This window comes from Miscanthus floridulus, chromosome 14, assembly GCF_019320115.1.
Source record: "Miscanthus floridulus cultivar M001 chromosome 14, ASM1932011v1, whole genome shotgun sequence".
Taxonomy (NCBI): domain Eukaryota; kingdom Viridiplantae; phylum Streptophyta; class Magnoliopsida; order Poales; family Poaceae; genus Miscanthus; species Miscanthus floridulus.
Genome location: NC_089593.1, coordinates 18,445,361 through 18,471,213, shown reverse-complemented (window position 1 = coordinate 18,471,213; position 25,853 = coordinate 18,445,361). Strand labels below are relative to the sequence as shown.

Sequence of the window (25,853 nt, the reverse complement as noted above, 5' to 3'; positions counted from 1 at the left end):
TATAGAACGCATAGACGAAACTTTGATAAAGTTTGTAGTACAAACTTCGTAGGTGGCGGTGAAATACTTGCGGTAGAGAATGGGATTCGCTAGCTAGCATACTTGATAGCTTGGAAATCGAATTCGACGCGAAACCGATAAGAACTTAGTTGAATTTCTTAAGTTAGAAAACACTTCGACGAAGCTAAGTTCGGTAATTTTTGTAAGCGAATTGGGTTAAGTAGGGGTAGGGTTTCCTGGCGGGTTTTGGTAGCCTAACATGCCTTCTTGAGTATGAATTGGTGGTTTAGCAATTGAAGCACTGAGGTGAATTTTTAGAGCACTTAAAAAATCGTGCATGACACGTTCTGAACGGTGTCAGCGTTTGGACGTGGTCACTGTCTCGGTTCAGCTTGGCACCGCGGCTCTGCCTTGCCCAGGCGCACCCGCCCCACCATTGCTGCGCTCTGGCGTGCACACCTGCACCACCACTGCCATGCTCATGCACGCGCTCACGCACGCATGCGCATGCCGTGCCCGGTGACCTGGCCGCTCGACCACCACCATCATCGTCGCGGGCTTGCTGCCCTGGCTCGGCCACTGCCGCCGCATTGCCATGTCGCTGACTCCGAGCACCGCATCACTGCATTGCTGCTGGCCGTGGCCGCTTGTGCGAAGTTGCTCGCGTGCACTCTACCACCGCCGTCACGTTCGCCTGGCCGCTCTGCCGCCTCGAGCTCACCTAGCGGTACTGTGCGTGCGTGGCCACACTTGGCCTTGCCCGCACGTCGCCTTGCCACGCATGGGCTTGGCCTACTTGCCTTGCCATCATGTCGACACTACGCTGCTGCCTCCTCAGACTGGCGCCATCCGCTGTGGCGCGTAGGCCGAGCCACCATCGTTGGTTTGCAGTTTATGGCCATGCGGCCCACCATCCTGAGCACATTGGCCACTTCCCCATCGCCCTATAGTGGTACGTGTTTGTGCATCAATTGACAACCGCGTGCCGCCAAGGCAACGTCATGCCAAGCCATGTCGGTCGTCCCCTGTTCCTCTGTTGCCTTGGTCGCCGGTCCCACGCTTGCAATTCAACCTGGTGGAGCCACCTCGGCCCAATTAACTCCATCCACAGCTTCGCGGTGTAGTCAGCCAGCCGCCCGACCCCATCGCGCCGTGATCCGTACTGTGCCATGCTCCAATTTGGAGTTTTCCTCCTGCCGGGTCGTTCAGACCGCCGTGGCACGCGTCGACGGTAAAGCCCCACCCCAGTGCTGCTTGTGTCCAATTCATTGTACCGCCAGCTCCGTCTCCACCTACTCATTACCCTGCGCACCTTTGCTTAATTGCTACCACCGCCTAGCCACCCTTGACATAGCCTTGCCACTGCCGTGCGCCACCGCACCGTCTGTGCGCATGTGACCAGCTTGACTCAGGCCACCTCCGGTCGAACCGCCACCTCTTTTGGGTCCGTGGTGAGTGCCTAGAGCTCACTCGATGTCCTAATTGCCTCGGTGTTGTTGTAGCTCACCGAAACGTCACCGTTTTTAGTGCAGGAGCTCTGCCACCGTGGTGTGGCCTTGCTGCGGCGTCCTAGCTCGCGCTTCCTTTGCCTAGTGCTTCGCGTTCACGCCTAGGTAGGTATCGGCTCAATTGATAGGGTGGGGAAGGGCTGGTCTAGGCGGTGTAACCACCTGGTGCTAGTGCCGCCATGCTGGTGCTCGCGGGGGGGGGGGGGGCGAGGGTATGGCCGTGGTAAAGATGGATAATGGGAGGGCGTAGTTGTAAGACAACAGACTAGCGGAATAATGCTCTTAGTGCTCGCATAATTACCAGATAGGCCGATGGTGTTTTTGCAAGATGACCGGCACGCGCGGGTCCTCCCCGTCGCGGGCCGTCGTCACACGGACTGGGCCGCGCCCCACATGGGTCGCGCCGGTGCGTTGCAGGCACGCGTGCTGAATGGACGTGGGCTGCACTGCGCTGGAGTGGGCCGAGCCGCTCGCTCGTGGGCCACGCTGAGGAAATTGATTTTTCATTTTCTAGTGAATTAATAAAGGCTTATTCAATTTAGTTTTGAACTGAACTTTGGTAAATTATAGTAAATCTTATAGATATCTAAAAATAGTGAAACAAAATTTGTTAGGTTCACAAAAATGCTATTTATCTGTTGGTGTAGTTAGTTTACAGTTAGCTATGATGGTGATAGGTTCATAAATTCAAATTAAAAAGCTTAATATTAAGTAGCCTAATATTTGTAGGAATTTTTGTGGCAAATTAATGATAGCTTTAGCCATGAAATTTTTATAGTAGGTTCATTAGATTATTATGTACTCACTGTAATTTTTGTAGCCCTAAAGTAGATTGATAAATAGAGTAGCTAGCACTCCCTGTTGAATCATATATATAGAGTAAATCGGTATTAAAAGTAAGAATACCTTTAGTTGCTAAGATAATATATGCTATGCTTCATACTTGTTAGTGGTAACAGTAGTTAACTTAGTGTCTTCGTCGGTAGAGCTAGTTCAGTAGCTTGACAGATGTATTTTTATTTTAAGAGTTGTTGTTGCCGTATTACTAAGTGTTGCATCATAATTTCATGCATGTAGATCACGAGTTGGTAGAGTTCGTGCCCGTGGACGAGCAGGACTATAAGGAGGTCATCGAGGAATACGAGGAGGAGATTCTCGTGTAGGAGGGAGTCCCGGAGCCGTTCATTGCTGACTTTGTTGACCCACCGCCTGCCCAAGGCAAGCCCCGGTGCATGACCCCTATTTTTGAATGATTACTGAATATATATGATGTGCATTTATATTACAGGAATTTTATAGAAACTACATGCATAAATATATCTACCTATGAGTCTTACTAGTATAGGTCGAGTAGCTACTATGCTCAGGGTATCGGTAGCGTGAGTAACCTGCCGTTACTCACAATAAGTGATAATTATGATCACTGATGATAAAGTGGTGGAAAGGAAAAATTGTGACTGGGCAGGGATATGGTTTGGGTATTGGTGGGTCTAAGAGGTTGTGTCCTGCAGCTAATAGGGCATAGCTTGGTTACACTTTTTTCCCTGTCTGTGTCGGTTAAGGACCGGCCATTGCATAAGTCTTGAGGCAAGTTACAGATTTATTATCCCGAGCACATACTTGGGTATGGGCGCAGGGAAGACTTGTTGGTCTCTTGTCGTGGATTTTGGCTCTTTTCGGACCGACTGATTGAAGGCGGGGATGGTGGAGGTCCTTGCACCGCACTAAGTCCGGGACTTAGGAGCGGGGGCTTGGAGTCCAAGTTTGGACGATGACCTAGACCCTATGACAGGAGGGTGATGGGTTGGTCCTGCTTGTGCCTAGGGTACAAGCGGGGCGTGTGTTTTCGGGGTACCCAGCTAGGGGCATTGATTCGCGAATCACCGGGCAATCCGATACGGCTTGTTTTGGGTCTAGCACCATAGTAAGAACTGAAAGATGAAAAGGATGAAATGGAACTGATTGCTCAACTCTTGCTTGAAAGTAGAACAGATGCTTACATAGAATGGCTAGATAATCAATTAATCATGGCTACTAATAATAACATAAAAAAGGACTCACTAGTAGTATTGCTTTCTGTAAAAGGAAACCAACAAACCACAAAGCTTTGCATATCCCTTGGAGTCGGGAAATTATTTCCACTAGTCGGATAAGTCATGCGAGTACATTATGTACTCAGGGTTTATTTACCCCTGTTGCAGGTAATGCTTGAGGAGTATCGTTGTGTGAAGGATTCTTCTGGTGGGCACAGACGAATCCTTATTCATTATCGATAGATGTTTATTTTTAATTCTGCTATTTAATATTCCACACTATGACTTTGGAAATGTAATAATGTAATTTTTAAGAACTCTGGATGTATGAAATGGATTATGTATTGTAACTCGTTCTCATTATTGGATCCTTAGGGAAAAAACGTGGATCTTTCGAGCTCTCCTCTAGGGTGTGCCCGACGAAAACTGTCCGTTGTAACTTGCTTACGGGGTGCTTAGTGTCTAGTGGAAGACGAGCGCCTCCGTAAGTGCGTTATTTCGGGTGGTTCTGCCACAGTACATAGCCAACCTAGGGAGGTGCCTACCTATGTTGAGAGGATGCAACAGATCAAAGTTAGGATGGAGATTGCACATGCATTGGTCCTGTGTGTATGATAAGGTGAAATTACTTGGATAATGCTTGAGTTGTTTTTACCATCTGCTTCATGGCTTGGTTAGCTTTGAGAAGAGAGTTGCATTCAAAGGTTACTAAAAAACCTCTGATTATAGATGAATAAAACAATTACCCGTTGTCCTTGATTGATCTCTATCACTACCTTTTGTAGGTTGGGGCTAAAGCAAAATCAGGTTCCATTTCCATCTTTTGAAAACAGGAAGGTGGTAGAGTATTTCCCCTCAGCAAAGTGATAATCCTGAAACGAAAGGTGTGTGCTTCTCTCCATTAATTGCATTTACATGTTGGTTCTGATTTTACTTCGTGGATCGAATGTATGTGCCTAGGGATTTAAGCATTCAGGTGTGAAGCGCCATGTCCTTATGTAGTTTTTTTTCTATTTTTGCTTCAAATTTCTATTACTGCTCTCAGTTTTAGTGTAGATGGATGAACCTGAGGTCTATGATCTTAGGTACCATTAGGTTGGGATTAAGAAATGATATGGTTCTTTCAGTTGCTTTTCATGTGATGCTAGCATGTTTAATTTAACTAGATTAGTCTTCATCTATTGCATGAGTGCATGTGTGATGGTTAATGCTAAAAAAATTATATGCATGCGTGATAAAAGCTCGTGCAATCACTGATGCAAGTAAGCCTCCTGACATTTATGCTCCGTCATTTGATACTGTGATCTGAAATGTGCCTTATTAAATTCCAGAGCATTACAAATATCTCATTTTCAGTGTATAAAAACAACATTTCGTTATGTGATACTGTAGTATGGAATGTGCCTTATTATGTGATACCGTTTGGAATGCTATACAGAAATTATAAGGCTCTGTAAATGAATGTCTCATTTTCTTCTATTTTGTTACTTAATTTTTGGCAGTTTTACTTATTAATTGATGTGCCTCTGCTATGCAAAAGAAAAAAAGAGTACTAGCAGTTCCTCTGCTAACTAAGATGCTGCCAATGCATGTAAGCGTTAGATTTTGTAGCTACACTTCAAAGTTTCTATTACCGCGTTGAAATTAATTTGTTGATCAATCACTTCTTTTGTTCTTTAATTTGGAGGCAGTCTTTTGAAAACCAAGATGATAGTTGATGGGTTTAATTTGTTGGTAAGTTTGTCTTGTGCCTCTTGGTTAGTATACTTAATTATCTCAAGAATAGACTGTGAAAAGTGCTTTGTGCCTTGTGCATTGATAAGGATAGACTGTGATGAGGCTTCACGATAGAATGTGCAGGTTACTAAAAAACCTCTCATTTTAGATGAAAACAAAATTACTCACTATCCTTCTTGATTGATTGCTCTATGACTACCTTTTGTAGTTTGGGGCTAAAGCAAAATTAGGTCTAGCATTTTGATGCTGCTTCTGCTTTTACTTAGTTAGCTCTAGGTGTCCACAGAATTGTAGAGTAATTAAAAAGGTGCTACCAAGTATGCATCCGCTGTATATAATCTTTTAGCTTTTCCCCTGATCCACTTTTTATTTTGCTTTCTGTACATCAGGTTTCTAGCTCAAAGTTAATATTTCTTGAATTACGAAGCATTTCGAATGCCATTAGAGAGTAAATGCTCTAGAAACTACAAATAGTTGGATAAAAAAGGCTAAATTTATATTGTTAAATACATGCTAGCGGTAGAGTTCAATCTTGCATTTTACAAATAAAAATGTTTCAGTCTTCCATTCTACCAATATGATGCACTGAACTTAGATATTATTATAGGATGCTTGGCCTACGATGGTTTTTGGACAATAACCATGTCTCTATAGATGAATAGATGAGATGGTGAGCTCACCTACGTTACTTATACCAAAATTTATCTGGTTTGAGCGAACTGTGATTTTAATCCAATGGTTGTCTGATGATCCAAGCAAGTATGATGATCCCAATCTCTAATTCAGGTGTGCAGTTAGGTAGCTTGGTGAGCAGCTAGATGAGGTGGTGTCTGATGATCCAAGCAAGTATGATGATCCTGAATTATGCATATTTAATGATGGATTGTATATATTCTTGTGAATTGAACTTGTAATGGTAGTTTATATAATGATCTTGTGCTTGTGGTCAGATTTGAATTATATATATATATATATATATATATATATATATATATATATATATATATATATATATATATATATATATATTATAGGGGTGGTCGGTACTACAGCCGTCCCTACAAATCGATTTGTAGGGCCGGCCGGTGCCAGCCGCCTCTACAAATCGATTTGTAATGCATGATTTGTAGAGACAGTATGATAGGGACGGCTGGCCAAGCCGCCTCTACAAACCATCGCCAACCACCCCTATAAATGCTTATTGTAGTAGTGACATGAACTGCTCATGTAACTATTTCAGCATACAAGAGCAACCAAGTTCTTCACTTGGTCTACTAACAAGATTATGCATAAGTAATTACTTACAAGGATTATAAACCACCATTAGCTCAGCTACTTATTATTAGAGTAAGCAAAGAAACATCACATGACTCAATTACATTCATCTACTAACAAACTTGCATCATCCAATTTATAATGTAACATAGGTATTAATTATAGGTGATGTTGCAAGACAAAGCTATATTAAGGTTCCTTATTATGAAAGTATTAACTTAAGTGAATAATACAGGTGGTTGTTCTCGGGTAGAGCGTACACAAAATTTGCTAGTCAAAATAACAATCCACTCATAAGATTTTCTACCCTATATATAGAAGAAATTAAAAATGGTCTGCAAAAGTTTGGAAAATGAATGTCAAGAACACAGAAATGCTCAAACAATCACCTATACCTTTTTATTGCAGATAGTTAAATACTTAAATACAGTACTCTAATTGTATTCCCTGCCAACATGGTAACCTGCAAAAAGAGAATAAATTGATCAATACAGAGAAAATATAGTGCATAGCTTTTCTCAAGAACGTCACATACTTCATTAAGAATAAATTACAACTGAACTTGAAAAGCATTCAGATGTTCTACATTGTTGGATGTCGCCAAACAACGGTCAGATTTTTCGAGTCCCGATGGGTGCTCAATGCTCCCAATATAGTTACAAGTAATATAGTGGAAATGGTGCCATTTGATTTTCTATTACTGGTCCTATCAATATTCAATGAAGCCTTGATTTTGTCGTTTTCCCCTTTCTGAAATAACTCGTACATATGACATACAATAAAATAGTTATGGGTCATTATAGCAAGAAACAAATGACTGACATCACGAATTGAACTGAATTTTATTCGATCTGCACCCATTGTCATGAACAGAGAATTAGGAGCACAACTTCAGTGCGTCTATCGAACTGCGCCGTGTTCGCTTGGCTTATAAGCCGTACTTTTTCAGTTAACGAACAATATTTTTCTCTCATAACAAATCAGTCAACAGTACTTTCAGCCATGGCTTATCAGCTAAGCGGTCCCTGGTCCTCTTGGGCAGCGCATTGCTGTTCCACCCACTGGACGTGGACGTGCACGCATCGCCTATGGCCGGCTCATACAGCACCATCGGCATTGCCACGACGCCGACCTCGTTGATGTCATTGCCCAAGTGTAGCGCTGCGGCCACGAGATTGCTTCATAGAAGCTGGAGTCGACCACCTTGGTTGTCGCTGGACCTGTCTTCGCGGGCGGGAGGGCCACGGCAGACGCGCCCACGTCCCCGCCCACACGGCCGTCGGTACGTGCGCTACACACATTGCTGGCCAAGAACACATAGCAGTTAATTTATTTTGCATCGAAAGGACTGTAGTGTTGAGCTAAAAATCCAAAACTTGTTGATATCATTAACCTACACTATAGTTCATCTCTTGTATAAATGTTGCCATAAAGAAACCCAAATCAGAAGGGTTCATAAGTGTATATGACTTTGGAAGTAACAGTAAATTGGAAATGCATCCATTTTCAGGGGAGAATACTTCATGGAATTGAAGCACATGAACATAACATTTATGTTCAGATAGAGCGTTCCATTGAAAATAAAAAGCAAAAAAAAGTTGTTCAAATATATTCCACTGGAAACTGTAAAGGCAAAAACATAGTTGTTTAGAAAATATATTCATTTAAAATTAAACACAAAGCACATAATTTCAGCAACTACATTCAGATAGAGCATTCCATTGATAACTGAAAAGTAAAACATTTGTTTGTCAAATATATTCCAGTGAAAACAGAAAAGGTAAATGTTAGATAATCCACTGCTACCTTGTGTGAACACAGCAAGAGAAGGCGGCGCCGAAAGGCCCGCTGCTGTGATACTGTAGCCGCTGCAGGTGCAGGCGCCGCACGGCTCACCTGCAGCACTGTAGCCACATGTAGAGGCCGGCGCAGAGTCAGCCCTGTATGTTATCTAGTCACTGTTATAGTAGGACAGCTTTACTAGAACTAGATGGATATAGTTGTATAAATAGTCTACCACAACAACTCAGTAAAGAGAGTTTAGATTTACCATCTTCCAGATAGGGTTTCGGCCAACGCTGGTGTCTTGTACTATGTGTGTATGCTCTGTTCTTCCTTCTTCTTCAACCTCTAGCCATAGTGCGTGGGGACGGACAACGCTTGTTCGTGGTCGGCACGACTAGTGGGTGCTCGGCAACACTAGCGGGTACTCGGCAAGACTGGTGAGTGGTTCACTCACCTGAGCCGGTGATCCTGTGAGCCAACAAGTGGTATCAGAGCCATACAAGCGCTGTCGCCAGACTAACCGCTGGCGATGATAGGCGGTTCGGAGATGGGCGACAGCAGTGGCACTGTTGTGGCTGCGTAGCCACGATCGGAGGTCGTTGTTCGCACGGTGCGGGAGGTCAGTGACACCAATTGGCCGACGCTGACTCGCACCAACTATGGAGAGTGGTCGAAGACCATCAAGGTCAAGCTCAGAACCCAACGGCTTAGGAATGCTGTTGATAAGGGCACCGACAATGAGAAAGATGACATGTTAGCGTTGGAGGCTATCCTCGCTGCTGTACCAGTGGAGTATTGGGAGCCATTGGGAGCAAAGAGCTCTGCTAAGTGAAACAACCCCAATTTCCGCGAAGGGAAATCCACAGAGTTGAAGTGTAATAAGACCGTGGTAGATCATATTACCCAAATTCCAGTCGAATATCACATCCATACAACGATAATATCAGAGTACAAATAGTGCGGAATTATATAAATTATTACATCGCCGCATTGGCGGAATTAAAAGTAGCATTCATTCAGAACAGCTTGAAGATAAGATCGCCAAACTCGAGCGTAGGCACGAACCCCTCAACCGTCAAACTCCTCAGAGCTATACTCCTCAGCAGAACCTGTATGCCAAAATTTATCAATACGATTTGTACTGGCCACTCCCAACCCTATGAGCATTGCTTTGTGGAAATTGGATGCAAGTTGGATATAGTCAAAAGGAACCTATAAGGCTGGGGTTTCCTATGTATTTTAGCATATCAAGTATATAACAGTATAGTCAAGTTTTAACACCATTCCCACACATATTCCACCCCATTCCCTTTCCAGAGCCAGGTTTCGATCCTGGGATCGATATACCACCATCTCCACACCATCACCATACCATCGCTTAGTTGACAGGCCAACTCCCTCTCGGCACTGTCTCAAGGCCCGTAGCCCCTAACTACGACCGAACACTCACTTCTAGGGGGAAAAAAGAAGGACTCATCTCTCTATCTAGTTTAAGCAAAACACAGGAAAGGTCCATAGCCGACAAGTCGGCACATGTATCGATCGATCAACCATACACTCTGCAGAGGTTTTACATAACCACAAGATCCACCTTCCTCGCTGACCGTCGTCAACTAGGCTGATTCTGGCCGCTAGCCTAGGATAATGCCACTCTACCATTCAGCCCTGGTACACCCCAAGTCTAGTCTGGGGTGGCTGAAACTGTGAGTCATGAGCCGGGTCCACAAGGTCTCCATGAAGTCTCGGAAGGGTGTGGGGGAAATCCTCCGCGCCCCGTACCTCCTTACACTATCCGCTATCATCCTAGCAGTAGTGGCAATATCCTACCAAGTAGTCCGGCCGTCCCGCACCATATAGGGCGAGTGGTACGTAAGGCTTCCCGGTGAATCTGAGTACTAGTAAGTCCTTAGGGTTGACCAAGCTAGAATGTCTCCATCAGGGTTTCCGTTTACCGTGCCACCACAGCACCTCCATCCCGGGCTCCTCCCATCACAGGTTCACACCCAGGACCACCTCATATACCATTTACCCACCACAGGTATCCATATCCAGGGGTGCCCAGGTAGCACCCCATGGCAAGACTTGCCCCAGGCTCGTCGTATATTCCAACTTAGTCGACACAACCCTCACCCTCCACACACCCAAGTCACACACGCAGCACTCTCCCCATAGTTCGGATAACACCACGTATTAATGTAGTATAAGCGTAGTAGAAGTACAAGTAATGAAATATAGCAGTGAGCGTGTGTCTAGCCTAATAGCAAGGTATGCAGGGGTAAGGTTGTGTCAAGGTAAAGGCCATCAAGTAAGCATACTATCATGCAAGTCCTATCATAGTATGATTGTAGCGGTAAAATATAGCAATAGCAGTTCTATATTAGCCATGCGTAATAGGTGCTACGAAATTGGGTGGGATATGGCACCTTCAGTGTAGTCGTCTCCGTATTCCTCGCGGTACTCATGATCCTCGTCCGTCAGGTGCTCCTCCGAGTCTGCAAACGATCGCATTATAGTCGCTTTAGCGACGTCTATAGAATAGCACAAAGGAGCAATGAAAATTCAAAAGAGCCAAATGCACTCAAATATAGGTTCATTGCGTAGAGCTCGATTTTAGATGAATTTTGGTCCTGGTTTCGTATTTTTCTGAGGTCATATGAATTAGTTATAAATTTCTGAAGTTTAAATCTATTTCTGAAAATGGAAAAAGGCTGAATTAATCCTGAGCTGTCACGTGTCACGCAACGACTGGTCCACGTGGCATGCTGACGTCAGCATGACGTCATCATCTTGATAGGTGGGGTCCAGCTGACGTCAGCATGACGTCATCAACGTCGTCATTTCCGACCGGTGGGGCCAGAGGCTATTGGGTTACTGACAGGTGGGTCCGGTCAAAGTCAACGTCAGTCAACGGTGGGTCAACGGTCAATGGTCAATGGTCATCGGTCAGGGTCTCTGACATGTGGGCCTGGGCTGCTGACGTCAGCTGCTGATGTCATCGTGACGTTAGCATGACGTCACCCTGGCTATGGGCTTCGGACATGTGGGTCCCATGTGACGTCAGCATGACGTGTGGGTCCGGAGTGTCCGTGTCACTGACATGTGGGGCCAGGTCAATGGTCAACGTTGACCAGTCAACGGCCAATACGGCCGGGTCTCAAACGGGCTTCGGGTTGGGCCGGTCTGGGCCGGGCCGGGCCGAACACGTGGCATGCTGTGACGCAGCCACGTCCCGGCCATGGGCCTCCACTAGGCCATGGTCCACGGCTCACGGTCCACGGTGGACAGATGCGCCGGTCTACGGTGGACCGCGTCTTCTTCCGGTGAGCCACGTCCACTCCTCTCTTCTCTGTCTGTGGTTCACGTGCACCGGGTTCATGCACGAGTGGCCAGCGAGGGGGTGCTCCCCTATTTCTCCCGCGGTGGTGCTCCTGCCAGCGGCGAGCTCGCTGGTGAGCCCCCGTGGCGGTGTTGGTGTCCAATTGGGGAGGGGAAAGGCTTCCCTAGGCTACGGCGACTGCGATGGTGGGGTCTAGGTGGCGGCCGGGGCTCACCGGTGGCGAGGTCACATTTGCAGGCTCTCCGGTGGCTTGACTGGGCAGACAGGGGCTTCAGCGGATTCGTGGGTGCACGGCGAACGCGTCCAGGGCTCAAGGCGGGGCTTCGGCTTCAAGGTGGCCGTTAGGGGCTCCCCGGCGGCCATGGCGATCATGAAGACGACAGCGAGGCACGCGGGTGTGCTACGGGGCCTCGGTGGGGTGGTCATGGTGTGGTCACGGGTGTGCGCGTGGGTGCAAGTGTTCCCACGGACTGGAGATGGCCTTGGCCTTTGCGCTCCCGGGGTGGAGCGCCATGGCTGACAAGGTGATGTCCGGCGGCGGCAATGGGGAGACCGGGAGGCTCACCGTTGGTGGCATGGAAGAAAGGATGGTGACACGGTGGAGAGTTGCTGCCGTGCAGCTCCGGAAGCCGTGTAGTGGCGCGTTGCCCGCGTCAGCGATGAGGACGACGGCGTCGTCTTCGGCTCCGACGACCTCCTCCCCCGCAGCGGCTTCGGCGCTTCCCCTCTCCTTCCCCTTTCTCCCTCCCCTCTTGGTTTGGGTGCGCAGTGGATGGCCACCAAGTGGCGGCGGGCGATGGGACGAACGCTAGGGCAACCGAGGTCATGGCTTTATAGCCGGAGCTCCAAGCTCCAAAGGCGGACGGCTGGGGATTGCGCCGAGCGCATCGAGCGGCATCGCGGGGCGTGGGTGGCTGGCGCGGAGTTTGCGTGGGCGCGGCGCCAAGGGGGGGCAAGGCCATGGCCTAGGCGTGACCCCCTGGCCCGCTCTGCCATCGCTGTTGGCCTCCGGTCGGCAGGCGGTTGAGCATGGCGTGGAGAAGATGAACAGGGGAAGGCTGACGGGTGGGGTCCATTGGCAGCGACTGCGGCGAAGAGATAGGGCGCGCGGGAGAGCAGCGCGCGGCTGACGTGCGGGGCCAAGTGGCAGCGACAGCTGGCGGGGCTGACGGGCGCGTGGGCGTGAGTGGCATCCTAGGCCGGTTTGCTGGGCTGGCCGCATGAGCTGGGCTGGGCGGCTGCCACGCGCGTGAGCTGGGCCGAGCAGGCCTGAGCCAGCCTGCGAGGCCTTCTTCTTCCTTTTCTTTTTCTATTTTCTTTTTATTTTCCTTCTTATTCATTTGAATTCAAATTTGGTTTTTGAAAATTTTGAGTTCAAGGCTGGTGTATCTCATCCATTGGATTATCAGATGTGTGGTCCACAACACTTTTATTTATATATATTAGGAACTTTATTTACTATTTTGTATACAATTATTCTTGGTCTTGACTAATAATTACTTTAAGGTTTATTCCTTTAGAGGTGTTGTTAGACATTACATAAAACAAATGAAAATCCAAATCTCTATTTAAGTTGACAATGTATGCTAGGTTTCATTAGTCAGTATTTAAATAATCATGATAACAAATGGCATTCCAGGCTCATAAAATTGTCTAGTTGGGTTACTTCTAATGCAACACTTAGGGTTGGCTCCTACAATGTCACTCATCATCACATGGGTGTTTTTTAAAAAAAATTTGTAGTTGTGATTTTTGGTGTGTGGATTTTTGGGTTGTTACACTAAGGAGGCGTGGGAGGCTATTGCGGCGATGCCCGTCGGTTCCGACCGCGCAAAGAAGGCAATGGCCTAGCTTCTGAAGTAGGAGTACGCCAACCTCAAGTTCAAGGATGGTGAAACAGTGGAGGACTTCTTCCTCCGCCTGCAGACGCTCATTAGCAAGCTGAAGAGCCACGGCGTCACCATCGACAAAGAAGAGGCGGTCTCCAAGTACCTCCACTCCGTGCCAGCAAAATACATCCAGATCGCTCTCTCCATAGAGACGATGCTGGACTTATCCACCCTCACCATTGAGGATGCTCGGAGGAACTCTAGGAAGGCAGCCTCCTCTAGTCACAGTGGCGATGGCAAGCGCCATGGCAAGGCTTCTTTGAAGAAGAAGCAGGTCGACCCCAATGCCTATCGACGCTACGGGAAGATGGGCCATTGGGCACGAGAGTGTCCAAATCACAAGCAGGAGAAGAAGGCTGAGGCTCATCTGGCACAAACTGATGATGAGGATGAGGCCACTATCCTGATGGTGACGTTCTGTGCACTACACGACGTCGAGGCCGAGGAGAGGGAAGAGGCGACGATGGTGGAAGGACCTAGGAAGGCCCTGAAGACCGTTAACCTCGATGAACCACGCGCCCAAGTCCACCTCGGACGTGTGGGCGCCGACTAGGAGCAACGGTGGTATCTGGACTCTGGTGCCAGCAACCACATGACGGGCTCCAAGGCATCCTTCTCCAAGCTCGACGATGATGTTACCAGTACGGTGAAGTTTGATGACGACACAAGGGTGGCAATACAAGGGCGTGGCACCATCATCTTTAGTTGCCAGAACGGGGAGCACCGCGCGCTAACGGATGTATATTACATCCCGTAGCTGCGTTCCAGCATCATCAGCATTGGTCAGCTAGATGAGCACGATAGCAAGGTACTGATCAAGGATGGAGTCCTTAGGATCAGGGAGCAGGAGCAGCGACTTCTCGCCAAGGTGAAGAGGTCCCTAAACCGGCTGTACCTTCTTGACCTGAAGGTAGAGCAGCCGGTGTGCCTAGCGGCAAGGCACACCGAGGAACCATGGATGTGGCATGCCTGGTTCGAATATCTCAGCTTCGACGTGCTTGGTCGGCTGGAGAAGATGGTCGAGGGCTACCCCACATCAAGCACGGAGGGGAGCTGTGTGATAGCTACCTGGCCAGGAAGTAGAAGAGGCTACCATTCCCAAAGGCAGCCAAGTATCGTGGAAAGGACGCCCTCGAGCTCGTCCACGGCGACCTCTATGGGCCGATCACGCCTGCTACAAACGGTGGTCGGCGGTACTTCCTCCTGCTCATGGATGATTGTAGTCGCTACATGTGGCTGCAACTTCTGATGAGCAAGGACAAAGCGGCGGCGGCGATCAAGAAGTTCAAGATGCACGCGGAAGCCGAGAACGGCAAGAAACTCCACGTGCTGAGAACTGATCACGGCGGCGAATTCACTTCGGTGGAGTTCGCTGCGTACTGCGTGGATCAGGGTGTGGGGCAACACCACACCACGCCGTACTCGCCACAACAGAATGGCGTGGTGGAGAGGTGGAACCAGACGGTGGTCGACATGGCTCGATCCATGATGAAGGCCAAAGGCATGCCGGCAAGGTTCTAGGGTGAGGCGGTGACCACAGCGATGTTCATCCTCAACCGCGCTCCGACTAAGGCCCTGACGGGCAAGACGTCGTTCGAAGCTTGGTGTGGGCGCAAGCCGAGCGTGTCCTTCCTCCGGACATTCGGCTGCATCGGCCACGTCAGGAAGATGAAGCCAAACCTCACCAAGCTAGAGGACAGGAGCACACCCATGGTGTTCCTAGGCTACACGGAGGGTACCAAGGCGTACCTGCTCTATGACCCACGCGGAGACAAGGTGCTTGTCTCGCGCGACGTCATGTTCGATGAAAAGGTGGCTTAGGACTGTAGCAGTTCGAGCACGGGGGAAGCTAGCGGCTTCACCAGCACCTTCATTGTCTAGCACTTAGTGATCCACGGTGGTGGAGACGCTGGGGAAGAGGTGCCGAGCACTCCAGGAGGAGTGCCGATCACTCCAGCGGTAGAGCTGAGCACTCCTAGGGCAGTGCCGAGCACCTCGGGAGGGATGCCATGCACTCCGGGAGGAGTGCCGAGCACTCCTGGAGGGATGCCGAGCACGCTAGGAGTGATGCTGGGAGATTCTACAGTGGTGGCGACCACAACAGGATGGGTGCCGAGCACTCCTGTGGCGGAGCCAAGACGTCTTGTAGTGGTGCCGGCCACTCCAAGACTGAGGCTGAGCACTCCTATAGTATGGCCGAACACTATAGGAGTAATGACGAGCTATCCAGAAGTAGTGCCGAGCACTGCAACCAGGGTGCCGAGAACTCAAGGTGCTATGTCGAGCACTCCGGTGGAACAGGGAACTCCATCGATGCCGATCGAGTTCGCCTCACCTCTAAGTGACATCACTGAGTTCGTGGATGCCTTCCACGAAGGTGAGGAGGTGTGGTTTCGCAGGCTGGATGACATCATCGGCGACATAGGACCCTCAAGACTGGCTGGTTGGCCCCTCAATAACGCAGAGCTGCTGCTCGTTAGTGTAGAGAAACCACCCACATTCGCGCTAGCCGAGCGGGACGGAAACTAGCGACGGGCGATGCTGGAGGAGATGAAGGTGATCGAGGAAAACAAGACATGGTAGCTCGTCGATCCACCTCCAGGATGTCATCCAATTAGCCTGAAGTGGGTGTACAAGGTCAAGCGGGACGAGCTCGGCGCCATTATCAAGCACAAGGCGTGCCTCATCGCCTGAGGCTTTGTTCAGCGCGAGGGCATAGACTTTGAGGAGGTCTTTGCGCTAGTAGCGCGCATGGAGTTGGTCCGTTTGCTACTAGCCTTAGCAGCAGCAAAAGACTGGCGCAACGGCGAACTAGCGGAGACGGTCCTCGTCAGGCGACCTCTAGGTTTCGCCATCAAGGGTGAGGAGCACAGGGTGCTCCAACTGCGCAAGGCGCTCTACGGGCTACGACAGGCCCCTCGAGCATGGAACACCAAGCTTGACGCCACGCTGGGCGAGCTTGGGTTTCAGAGGTGCGCAACCGAGAATGCGCTCTACATGCGGCGTCAGGGGAAGGAGGAGCTCGTCGTCGGTGTGTATGTGGTTGACTTAATCGTCACCAGTGCGCGCACGGAGGATATAAATAGCTTCGAGCGCGAGATGGTGGCTCGTTTTTGAATGAGCAATCTCGGCGCACTCTCCTACTACCTCGGTATCGAGGTGAGACAGGGGAAGGAGGAACTCACGCTCGGTTAGAGCGCGTATGCCTCCAAGCTGTTGGAGCGGAGCGGCATGGCTGAGTGCAAGCCATGCGTGACTCCGATGGAGGAGTGGCTGAAGCTGATGAAGGCCAGCACCGCAGCGAAGGTTTATGCAACACTCTACCGGAGCATCGTCGGCGGTTTGCGCTACCTAGTCCACACAAGGCCAAACATTGCGTTCGCCGTGGGCTACGTCAGTCGCTTCATGGGGGATCCTAGAGAGGATCGCTGGGCTGCGGTGAAGCGGCTATTGCACTATGTCAAGGGGACGGTGGATCATGGAATCATCTTCCCAAAAACCGGCAGGAGTAGGTTGCAGCTCACTGTGTTCAGCGATGTAGACATGGCGGGGGACTTCGACGAACGACGGAGCACCTCTGGCATGCTCGTCTTCCTCGTGTCGGCTCCAATTTCATGGTTGTCGTTGAAACAGAAGGTGATGGCGCTATCTACGTGTGAGGCAGAGTACGTAGCGATGGCCATAGCAGCGTGCTAAGTTGTGTGGCTGCACCGGCTGCTGGGCGAGCTGACCGGCGTGGAAGCTCACCCACCAGCACTGATGGTGGACAACCAGCCCGCCATCGCCCTCGCGAAGAATCCGGTTCTGCACGACCGGAGCAAACACGTCGACGTGAAGTTCCACTTCCTCAGGGACTGTGTCGATGGAGGGCAGATCGTCATCGAGTTCGTCGAAACTGGTCGGCAACTCACGAACGTCCTCACCAAGCCGCTCGGACGTGTTCGACTCACGGAGCTGAAGGAGATGATCAGCATAGAGGGGGTACAAGGGTTAGCAGTAGAATTAGGAGAAGATTGTTAGATAATCTACTGCTACCTTGTGTGAACACAACAAGGGAAGGCGGCGGTGAAAGGCCCCCTGCTGTGATACTGTAGCGCTGCAGGTGCAGGCGCTGCATGGCTCACCTGCAACACTGTAGCCACATGCAGAGGCCGACGCAGAGGTCAGCCCTGTATGTTATCTAGTCACTGTTGCAACAGGGCAACTGTACTGGGACTAAATGGATAGAGTTGTATAAATAGTCTACCACAACAACTCAGTAAACAGAGTTCAGATTTGTCATCTCCTAGACAGGGCTTCGGCCAACGCTGGTGTCTTATATTGTGTGTGTATGCTCTGTTATCTCTTCTTCAACCTCTAGCCATAGTGCGTGGGGATGGACAACGCTTGTTCATGGTCGGCACGGCTAGTGGGTGCTCGATAACACTAGTGGGTGCTCGGCCAGACTGGTGAGTGGTTCACTCACCTGAGCCGGTGATCCTGTGGGCCAACAGTAAAAACATAGCGGTTAAAAAAAATATATTCCATTGAAAACTGAAAACATAGCACATAATTTCAGCAAAGCCGAGCATTCCCAGCCCCACCTCATGCCAGGAGGTCGTTATCAGCCCTTTCAATCGTCAAGAGTGTAGAATAGGGACTACGCCTGTCACCATGGACACCAAGCTCCTGGGAGCACTGCGACTACTACTGGGAGCAGGCTGTTTATCATTGGTGCCGAAAGAGGATAAGCAATCTCATTAACTGGACTAAACAGCATCAAGTAGCAACCTGAAAAAGTTAGTGGTAACCTGAGACCATAATACCTATATAGTTACATTGAAATAGTTTGTGGTAATGGTAACCTCAAGATGCAAATAGTTAGTTTTCTCTCTTTTTTTGGCAAGAAAAGATGCAAAAGTAGTAACCTCAGTTCATAGCAATTAGCAATTATATAGTTTAGTCTTTTTGGATCAATGTTTTTTCTTTTACCAATGACACCTAGTTTTGAGTTCATCTGACAAATAAATCTACAGGTAATTGTAATGGTTAGAACTAAAGAGTTAAACCATATTGGTATGTTTTATGAAAAGGGTATCTAAAAGGAACACTGGGGTCAGTCGACATATATATTCAAGAAGACTGTCAAAGCCCTAAGAGAATCATTGTTTGAAAAAGAGGTTGGAAAACCAATTGGGCAGCTTATTGTCATTTGTGGATGGAACAAAACACTAAGCTCCTCACTGCAGGCACTTGAATAATGAAAAATATCAGTATAGGTATAATCCAGAACTTGTTATTTTTATTATTTTCTAAAGGATTTCTATCCAATTGGTCCATAAATCAGACAGTTGTAGCGTTCTTCCTTCATTGTGGTTTTCTTTTACCAACAGCTTAGGGGATTTGAAACCCAAATGGAGAAGTGGATGGGAGCTTGTGATTGCATTACAATGAACTCACCAAGATAGTCTCCAAGCTCCAGTCCACCAATATTTAAGCCTTGATATTAGTGCTAGAGCACTTGTGGTCAAACTATCCATAGAACAACGTAGTAGTAATCAGTTTTGAAAGGTCTGTTTCTTCTTCACTTGGAAGTTGGAACCTGGCTTTGGGAAATAAAAACAAAACATATTTATGAGTGAGTCATGTCTAAGTTGCCGGTAAACACCATAGTAGCTTTGCTCTTACCACAGAATATTCAGTGAAATAAAGATTTATCTAATAACACCATAGTAGCTTTGCTACTGAAGTGTTTAAATGAGGAAATATATTGAGGATTTTAGCTCATATAAATATGTATCCAAACTATAGATGGCCATCGGGCCGTGCCGGCCCGGCCCGTTGGCCCGGCGTGCCGTGCCGGCACGGCATGGCATCGTGCCTCGACGGGCCGTCGTGCCGGCCGTGCCGTGCCTAGGCCGTGCTCGTGCCTGGCCAACGGCCCATGGCACGGCCCGTGGGCCGTTTTGCCGTGCCGTGCCGCCCGGTGGGCACGACTATTTTCACCGGGCCGTGCCGGCCCATGGCCCATGATGCACACTTCACAGTTCACACAATCACACAGCACACAGATGACAGATCATATGATGATGAACTTATATTCAGAATGAACTATTTTGTGCAATGCTGCCTCATTAAAAACCTTTCTAGGTAAAACTCACCCTTGTGAGAAACCCTAGAAAGGAAAAAAGAGTGCAGCCAGCTCTAAATGTCAAGGTCTTATAGTTCTATCCTATTAGGATAGCCAACATCAGTGGCAAAGTCATTGTGACTTAGTGAGTTCACAGATCACAGCAACAGGAAGCCAGGAACAGCAAAAGTTCTATCCTATTACAACATCAGGTCATCAGTGGCAAAGTTCTTCCTTCATTGATCATAGTGACTCACTCCAGCACACCAAAAGTTCCTGCAAGCAAAGCAATGTTAGTACCAGCAGTACTTGAATGTAAAGAAAAGATGCAAAATGGAACTTGAATAGTTGAATGTTGAGTGACTACCTCTCATCTTCTCTTCTTCTTCTTCTATCCACCAGCAGCACCAGCACCAGCAGTACCGCCGCTGCCGCTGACACTGCCGGAGACGCTGCCTTCGCCTTGTTCATCGAGGAAGAGGTTCTTGAATGCCTCCTCAAGGTCCAGGTCCTCAGGTGTATGCTGTTCTCTTCTTGCACCTTGCTCCCAGTCCTTGATGCAGGTGAGCATCTCAACATGCTCAGGCAACAAGCGCCGCCGCCGATCTTTGAGTATCCTAGATGTACAGCTGAAACAGGACTCGGAAGACTGAGAGAGCCACGGCGGGGGAGAGGAAGAGCCGAAGAGGATTAGGTTAGGGTTTGGGAGGGGATGCGCCACGGCCGGACGACTTATATACGACGAGGGGAGAGGGGTGCCGGGTGCGTGGGGTGGGCCGGCGGCCTGCCTTCGTGGGCCGTTTCTCCGACCGGGCCGTATCATGCACCGTGCCGTGCCCGTGCCGTGCCACGGGCCAGGCCGGCGGCCCAGGCACGGCCCGGTGTCTCGGGCCAGGCCGACACGGGCACGGCGGCCACCGGGCCGGGTCGGGCTCGGGCCGGGCCAAAACAACGGGCCACGGGCCGGGCCGGCGGGCCGCGGGCTGCATGGCCAAATATAATTCAAACTATAGTAGAAAACCTAAGATGGTCACATAGAAAACCTAATACATGTAATGATTATATATGTGTAATGCAAAAGCCTCTCATGACTGTTGCAGTGATAATTAGAAGGAAAAAGAAAACTATAGTACAAGCAGCATAGCAACATCTCTCTCCAACTAAATTCTTATTAAAATGTGGCAAAATTCTCAAACACCAAATGTGTCACCCAACTCAAATCAACTTCAAGATGAGGTTAGGGAGGGGCGAGACGCAGCATACCGGCCAAGGGCTCGAAGGCTCGAACCGTAACCCTAGATGCTGTAGGTCACAGCCGCGGGGAGAGGGCACGCTTCTTCGGCTGCTGGGAGCTCCTTCAACGGTCCTTCCTCTTCGCGGCGTTCGTTCCCCTGGATCGTCGGAGCAGCCGACAGTGGCGGATCTAGGATTTCAATCATGGGGGTACGGACGAAAACGATATAGTTCATCAACATGGACATGACATAATTAAATCACTAAACGATGATAAAATAGTTGCGATTATATATAGATGGAACAAGTTACATGTTTCCATAATTCCATTACATGTTTCCAACTAAATCTTATAAATTATAGTATGATAGAAACTAAAGCTTCACACTCCGTTCCGCCATGGCTTGAAAGCGTTTAATGATATCTTCGTTGGTTACACATCGGAAAAATTCACGCTCAATAAATGTGACCAAACAATCATTTAAGTATTGATCTCCCATCTTATTCCGAAGCTTGGTCTTCACATAGTTCATTGCTGAAAATACTCTCTCAACACTTGCAGTAGCCAGGACCAATTTCAGCAATAAATAAACAAGCTTAAAGCGATCATGCTTCTTTGTCTCAACAAGTTTGATAGAGAGCTCATTAAGATTCTTCACTTGTCGAAAGCTTGTGTCGTTACGCATTTCAACAATAAACATATTAAGTTGCGAAGAAAGTTGGACCAAATCTGTACTTGTGAAATCTTGAGGATAAAACTTTGCAAGTTTAATAAGTTTTTCTTTGTCAAAAGAAGCAAATGAATTCGCTGGATTCAGAGCAGCCATGCAAACAAGAAGCTCTGTATTAACTTCATCAAACCTGCCACAATATCATAAGGAGAAAATAAATTATTATGAAAGGAAAAAACAAAAAAAATGAACAATAATAAAATAATAAGCAAGGTAGCATATATTATCAAACCTGCTATTGAGCTCTTAGAGTTGCATATCAATGACACTTAGAAACATTTCAACATGGAACCGATGAATATTCTTTACTTTCACAAAGTAGCGTTTTGGTCTCCCCACAGGCACATAAAAACCATCCATATCAGGAACCTTGATTCGATGTTTAACACAAAAAGATGTGACATCCTTCAGAAAGGATTCCCATTCGTTGTCATCTCGCAACACTTGCAAATGAAACTTAGTCATTTCAACAAGTTCAATAGCATTAAGAATGTCTTGATCCCTTCTTTGCAAAGCCTTGCATAACTCATCAGTATATCCAAATATAGTAAGCAATAAGTGTGCCATGAATATAAAGTCAAATGACTCAATTACTTTCAAGCAATTTTGAGCTTTTATACGCTCAGACTGAGATTTATCTTTCGAGATCTTCCCAAGAACTTTTCAAAGTGTCGGATACATAGCAATAATACGAGAAATAGTCTTGTAGTGAGTTCCCCATCGAGTATCTCCTGGCCTACCAAGACCCATCTCTTGATTTAAACCTTGTCCTGTTTCAATTTCACCCAGTTCTAAAGCTTCTAGAACCTCCTGTGCCTGGGCTTCTCTAAGCATGTGATGCTTTTTACAAGAAATCCCAACAACATTCAAAATAGTTGTGACACTATCAAAGAATGCAACACAGTCATCATTTTGTTTGGCAACAGCAACAAGAGTCAATTGGAGTTGGTGTGCAAAGCAATGAATATAGTATGCTGAAGGAGATTCATCCATAATTTTTGTTTTCAGCCCATTGATTTCCCCCTTCATGTTACTAGCTCCATCATATCCTTGACCACGGCATTTAGATAATGTCAATTTGTGGTCCATAAGAAGAGACACTATTGCATCTTTTAGTGTTGAAGAAGTAGTATCCTGAACATGAACAATACCAAGGAATCTTTCTGTAACCCTCCCTTTTTTTATCAACATACCTTATGCAAAGATCTAACTGTTCCTTTTGGTAAACATCACTAGATTCATCAGCAAGTATAGAAAAGTAGTCATCTCCAAGATCTTCAATGACAAGTTTGCTAGTTTCTTTGGCACAACAATTAATGATATCTGTTTGTATGGAATGGGCAGTCATCTGACAATTCTTGGGAGCATTTGCTAAAGTAACCTTTCTAACTTCTTCAAACATTTCTCCCGACCATTTCAGGAGTTCCTTAAAATTTCCCATATTGCTAGATGTGTCACTTTCATGATGTCCCCGACAAGACAGCCCTTGACAAAAAAGATACCTCACACAACCAATTGAGTAGGTTAAGCGAGCCTTATATTTAACTTTTTCTGCTGTGGTGTGTTTAATGTAATGACTTGCTATTGATCTTTTTGGTCTAATGAAATTATTAAATTTGCCAAGAGCTTCATTGTGGGTACTTGTAATGCCTCCAACATGCAAGTCAAGTTTATCAGGCTGGTTCCATTTTCTAAACCCACTATTCACAAAAGCATCACCACCAACATAATTAGTTGTATCCGCAAACAAATAACAAACAAAGCAGAAGGCAGCATCCTTTTCCACACTGTACTCAAGCCAATCATACTTGTCAAACCATCTAACAGGAAAGCGGCGCTTACCACCAATTTGTCGTTGTGGAAAATTATATGTCCTTGGTTGGCATGCAGGCATGGCCCTTTTGCAATATATCCTATTCTCACTGCATCTTGCTCATTTGCAGAATATTGGATGATGGGGATCCTCTTTCCAGGATCATGGGGAAGACAGTCAACATCATAAACTCCCTCTTTTGTCTCTTGTGCCTCGTGTATTTCTTCCTCACCAGGATTTTCATGTCTGGCTTCTTGATCTTCTGTCTCCTGTGTCTCGTGTATTTCTTCCTCAAAAGGATTTTCTGGTCCTGCTTCTTGATTTGGAGTGGACAAAGATACCTTTTTTGCTTTCTGTTTCTGAGCATGAGCATTCCATAGAGATGCAAGATTGTTATTCCTCTTCATGCTGTTTGATGTTCTGCAATAATAAAATTAAATACATACTGATCACTGAGTACTCTCGGGATAAATATTTTCTAAGAAAATAATTGGTCAAATTAGAAGAGGAATTCTGCAAACCATAACTATTGATTACTGAACTATTGTCTAATGATTTGTCGGAATGAAACAAGACTGAATTTTACCGTTTGCATCAGGGGAAGCAGTCAAGCAGTGTCGGACTGCTGGACGGATCGGCGGCAGCGCCTCAGCCAGCCGGCCGGCCGTCAGCGTCTCAGCGACGTCGCGACGAGGGTTTCTGTCTTTCCAGCTGCCGGCGGACGGGCGGGGTTGAGGAAGGAAGTCGCGTCGTTTCGTCTGGCTGTTGGAGTGTTCGGCAGATTGCTTATATATCAATACGTGTTGTGCAGTTTGGAACTGAGCTGTTGTTGGGCCAAGAAAGCAACGAATGTAGAGTGTTCGGGCTGTCGTATGGGCTGAGCAGGCTAGCAATTGTATTTAACAATGTATTATACATGTACAAGGTATTAAAGGATATATATACTTGGTGTTTTTCCAGAAATTTTGGGGGGACAGCTGTACCCCCCATGCACCTACTGTAGATCCGCCCCTGGCAGCCGAGCAGGGAAGGGCGTGGCGGAGCGACGGCGTCGTGGGATTTGGTCTGACGACGGCTTGGCGCGGCGGCGCGGCGTCGGAGTGGACTGCACGGGTCCTCGCGGTGGTGGAGCTGAGCGCACGCGCGGTGCCGGAGGGGCCCTTTGCGGCTTGGGCGGCGGTGCGCTTGGGAGGACGGAGGGCGTGTGAGGAGCCAGGAGCCTGGGAGGATGTCGGATGCGGGTGGAGAATAGATTGGTCGAGAGCGTGGCCCACCTGTCTGCGCAAATTGGAGTTACACAGGCGCGTCTGGCCTAGCGGCTTCACCACGGGGAGTGAACGGGTCCTGTTTCATCTTTTTAGGAGTAGATAGAAAAATGGCCTCGGGCGCACCTGTCGTCGGACGGACGTGCTCAAAACCAAACGCACGCACGCATGCATGCATATAATTGCACGCTAGAGCGCGAAGCTCTCGTGGCCTCACGTACACGCGCTCCCAATTTACTACTCCCTCGGTCCCTCCGGCCTATATAAGCCTCGCTCGAACACTAGATCCAACGTCTCGCACCAACAAATCCCACCAAAAAAAAGGGGGAAAGCTTTCAAGAATGGCGGCCGCCAAGAAGACGGTGCTCGTCGTGGCGGCGCTGCTGCTCGTCGCGCTCATCGCGCTGGAAGCCGCCCCTCCGGCGTCCGCCGTCACGGACTGCAAGGCCGGGTGCGCCGAGCTCAGCCGACTCGGCGTGTTCAACTGCGAGAAGCGGTGCGAGGCGATCGCCGCCCAGGCCCAGCAGGGACCCAGGGACCCTGACAAGTCGGTCTTGTTTTGATATCCCGTACGTAATATGTTCGTATATATGTATGTATACCTCATGATGATGATACAGCAGCAACCGGCGGCCGGCTACATCAGTATATGTATATATGTATATATATAGCGACCATCCATGCATGGGCGATCATGCATCCCTATACATACATATGTAAATATCTATATAAGCTGGCCTGTCCATGTAATTTGGTTTCCCGAGTTTCGTTTGGCGTCTGTGACTTCTTTGTGTCCGACAAGTCACCCATGGTCCATGGATCCACCGATGGATTTGTAATGTAATCGAGCCACTCAAGATGGACGCTTGTTGTTTTTTATTTGCAAGCATCTTAAAACACGGCTCATACTTTACTTTTGGTGCTAGAGAAAAAAATATAATTCTTTAACTCGAGTCCCCTGTTTTATGGAGGTTTCTAAATTTTCCTACTCAGCCCCACCATCCAGAGGGCTTTTTAATTTTTTGTGGCATTTTTCCCCCTCCACCAACTCCCTTCCGTATATTTTTTAATTTTACGGAGATTTGCGATCCGGGACGTTAGTGTCGGACAGAGCGAATGAGTCCCTTGGGTTGAGGTC

The 25,853-nt window shown here is 47.9% G+C and overlaps 1 long non-coding RNA gene and 1 pseudogene across 1 annotated transcript; both read right to left on the bottom strand.

The window, feature by feature from the left end:
* Positions 1–7,579: 7,579 nt before the first annotated feature.
* On the bottom strand, positions 7,580–21,016 carry LOC136505167 (uncharacterized). Its single transcript, XR_010771116.1, has 4 exons — positions 20,937–21,016; positions 19,004–19,145; positions 18,148–18,334; positions 7,580–7,856 (listed from the first exon to the last, which is right to left on the bottom strand). It is a non-coding gene; the product is annotated as an uncharacterized lncRNA (long non-coding RNA).
* Positions 21,017–21,280: 264 nt separating this feature from the next.
* Positions 21,281–23,668, bottom strand: LOC136503127 (uncharacterized; annotated as a pseudogene).
* Positions 23,669–25,853: the final 2,185 nt, after the last annotated feature.